Here is a 3,624-nt window from a genome sequence, read left to right as displayed (position 1 = left end):
TCTCCTCCAGGTTGTTCCTCCTGAGCTCTTAGGTTCCATTGTTCGTGGCATAGAGGGGAAAGCCTTTAACACAGTCATCATCACAAATGTTATCCACAAAGAGCAGTCTCAGATGCTTACAAACCCCTCAAACATCTGTTCTCCTCAATAAAGATATCTGTGACATCTATGTTTCTGTCCCACTCCCTCCTGTGGCTGTGCGGTGTACGTTTATCAGGCTGCTATCTCTGAGCGTCTCGCTGTCATCAGCCTACCCCGTCCATCGTGTCTACTGCATTGAAATTTAAGCATCTTGTGGGAACACAGCATCCAAAGCTTCCAAACTGGCATCTCCTCTAACATCTTGTACTTTGTTATCCACCAAGAAACTCTCCTTAGTCCACATGTGCTGGCTAGTTAGACCACTACTTAAGTTCTAGCACCAGTTACTTTGGTTTCTCAGGCTTTGTCTATGATGTTCATGTGGAACCTGTACTGTTTATTAATTTCCCTCTTTATTCCACAGTTTTCCATGGCGTTGGTGCAGAAGCTGAATCTATTGGGATTATTTATGTGGTGTTTGCCATGCCAACACATCAATATAACTGCTCATATACCAAGCAAGGCTTGAGCTTTTAAATGTAAGAGTGTTTTTATCACAACAATTTCATCACTGAAAAGAAATTAGATTTTGTTTTTCTTCTTGAACCTTGGTTCCAGTAGGTTGTACTTTTGTACAGTGATCTTCATCTTGGTGATCTTGGGATTTGCAGTTGTTGTAAGCTCTCTTTGAGCATTTCTAACCTTGTGTAAAGCTGACTTAACAACCTCACCTGAGGCTGCGTGGGGTCCATTCACTTCACACTGATCATTACCCAAAATATTCCACTCACTGCTCCTGTGAGTGTGCTGTCTGTAACTAAAACCACACGACATCTGTGTCAATTTAGCGTACGTGCTTGCTTCGGCAAGCGCGTACGCTAAATTGGATACGATACAGAGAAGATTAGCATGGCCCCTGCGCAAGGATGACACGCAAATTCGTTAAAAAGCAGAGTGGCTTTGGGGACAAAGGTGGCGCTCCTCCTCCTCTCAGTCCTGCAGGAAATGCAGCGGAGGTGTCGCCCAGAGGGGAGCCATTGAAATGCAGGGTGAAGAATGGCAGAGGGGTCGTTGATGATTTCGGCTGCCTGTCTGAGGGCCTGTTGGCTGAAAACCTGTCAGAGTTCTGACAGGCCAATGATCTTAGAGCACACTGATGCAGTGTGCTGCTGTCTGTTCCTGTATGAAGGCTGAGGGAGTGGAACCAGCAGGTGATGGAGAAGGTCCTGATGCTTTCCATGAAGGCGTAGTAAAAACTCATCATGGTGGGTGTGCTGACTCCAAAGGAGATGAGTTTCCTAAGGAGGTATAGCCGTTGGTGACGCCTCCTGAGAAGAAGAGCAGGGGGGAGAGCATACAGCCCTGGGGGGAGCCAGTGGAGGTGGAACGGAGACCGGAAAGAGAGTTGTTCACCCGGAGTCCTGTTGGTCAAAAAGTCCAATATCCACAGGATTAGCTGATCATCAGGTGAAATCGGGAGGAAAGTTTAGTGGGCAGGATATAAGGCTGCAGAGTGATGCACGCTGATGAGAAATCAGCAAACAGAAGTCTGGCGGAGCGATCAGGGAGCTCCAGATGTTTGTGGATGGAGTCCAAGATGAAGATTTTTGCATCATCGACACCTCTGCGTGCACGGTAAGCAAACTGGAGTGGGTCCATCAGGGGGTCAGTTGCTCTTACGATGTGCTGTTTTATGATCTTCTCCATGGCCTTCATCACCAGGGAGGTGAGGGCCACGGGACGAAGATCATTCAGAGACTTTGTGTTGTTTCTTTTGGGGATGAGGATGACTGTGGAGTGTTTCCACAGCTGGGGGACGGTGTGACTGTCGACTGAGGGTTGAAATAGAGTCCAGAACACACTTCCTAGGTGCCCTGCACAGTGGCTCAGAGCTCGACTGCTGATGTTGTCAGGGCCGGGTGAGCTCCTCTCCCTGGTCCTTCTGAGGGCTCTCACCACGTCCTCAGTGCTGAAGGTGAGTGCAGAGCTGCCAGGTTTGACTGAGGATCTGGACTCCTCAAGCTCGGTGATATTGTCCATCTCAAACCTGGTGTAGAAAGCGTTGAGGTCATCAGGGAGGGAGGAGGGGTTGCTGCCCTCCACCTGGATGGTTCTGGGGGTGGTGACCACAGTATCCACAGATGCCATGGTTTTGAGGCCCTGCCAGGCTGAGCAGAGGTCCCATGTGGGGAATTTGTTTTTCAACAGTGTTTTTGTACTCCATGACTTGTTCGTTGATGTCATCAGAGGGAGAAAGAAGGCTGTCCCAGTCAGTGGCTTCGAAACATCCTTGTAGGATGAGGATACTTTCCGCTGTCCACTGCTTGATGTTTTTGGTGACCTTTTTAATCCTCTTGATGACTGGGGTGTAAGCAGGGGCCAGCAGCACGGTGTGGTGGTCTGCTGAGCCGAGAGGGCGGAGGAGTGGGGCTTTAAATGCATCTGGTACAGAGCCGTAGCATTTATCCAGAGTCTTCCCCTGATGTGTGCTGCATGTAACATACTGTTGGTATCCTTTAAGCGACTTGTCAGGGGAACAGTGGTTGAAATCACCCAGGATGAACTTGGGAGAGTCCGGTGATAGTTGTTCCAGTTTGTACAGAGTGTTGGTGAAGTAAATGGTAAATGGCTTTTCTAGTCCCTAAGGACCCAAAAGCGCTTTACACATTCAGTCATCCACACACTGGTGCTGGCACCTACATTGTAGCCACAGCTGCCCTGGGGCACACTGACAGAGGCGAGGCTGCTGGACACTGGTGCCACCGGGCCCTCTGACCACCACCAGTAGGCAAGGTGAAGTGTCTTGCCCAAGGACACAACGACCGGGACTGTCCAAGCCGGGGCTCGAACCGGCAACCTTCCGATTACAAAGCGAACTCCCAACTCTTGAGCCACGATCGCCCCTTACTCTGTGTACTCTGTGGCTTTAGCTGCATCAGCTCTGGGGTGGATGTAAACCAAGATGATGAAAAGCTGTGGAAAGTCTCTGGGAGGTAGTAGGGGCGCAGGGAAACAGCCAGGAGCTCGATGTCTGTCGTGCACAGCTTCTCCCTCAAAGTGACTGTAGAGCACCAGCTGTTGTTTACATACAGACACACGCCACTGCCAAGTTGCTTCCTGATGCGTTTGCGGTCTCTGTCCAGACGAAGAGGTGGTGAAAGGGCCATCAATGTCCAGCGCGCTGTCGTTGCTGTTGTTTAACCACAATTCGGTGAATGCCAGAATGGAGGCAGTTCTGTACTCATGCAGGTGGTTGATGCAGGCTTGCAGCTCATCCAGCTTGGAGTGGAGAGACCGCACATTAGCAAGGATAATGGACGGGAGTGCTCGTTGTTTGTGTGTCTCCCTCTTTAGTCTGGCTCTCACCCCACTCTTCTTTAATCCCGCTCCTAGTTACCTTTTTATTGTGAGTTTTTCGATTTCCGTGTCCACTGAGTATTGCCCCGGGAAAGTAGTCCGTGGAAGCGGAGCGGAAAAGCTGGATGCCGGGCTGCAGCTGCTGCCGCAGCTGGATGAGGGAGTCCCTGGTGTAGGTGAGCCTTG

At 50.2% G+C, this 3,624-nt stretch overlaps 1 non-coding gene and 1 pseudogene across 1 annotated transcript; one reads left to right on the top strand and one right to left on the bottom strand.

Annotated features, from left to right (window-relative positions):
- The first annotated feature begins 934 nt into the window (after window positions 1–934).
- LOC146667278 (U6 spliceosomal RNA) lies at window positions 935–1,043 on the top strand. Its single transcript, XR_014912190.1, has one exon. It is a non-coding gene; the product is annotated as a U6 spliceosomal RNA (small nuclear RNA).
- On the bottom strand, window positions 986–2,523 carry LOC146667277 (uncharacterized; annotated as a pseudogene).
- Window positions 2,524–3,624: the final 1,101 nt, after the last annotated feature.

The sequence above is a fragment of the Rhamphochromis longiceps genome, linkage group LG6 (genome assembly GCF_057381845.1).
Source record: "Rhamphochromis longiceps isolate RC_006_pf linkage group LG6, R_longiceps_female_GT1.1, whole genome shotgun sequence".
NCBI lineage: Eukaryota > Metazoa > Chordata > Actinopteri > Cichliformes > Cichlidae > Rhamphochromis > Rhamphochromis longiceps.
The sequence above is the reverse complement of the archived record's forward strand: the minus strand, read 5'-3'. Positions and strand labels throughout refer to the sequence as shown.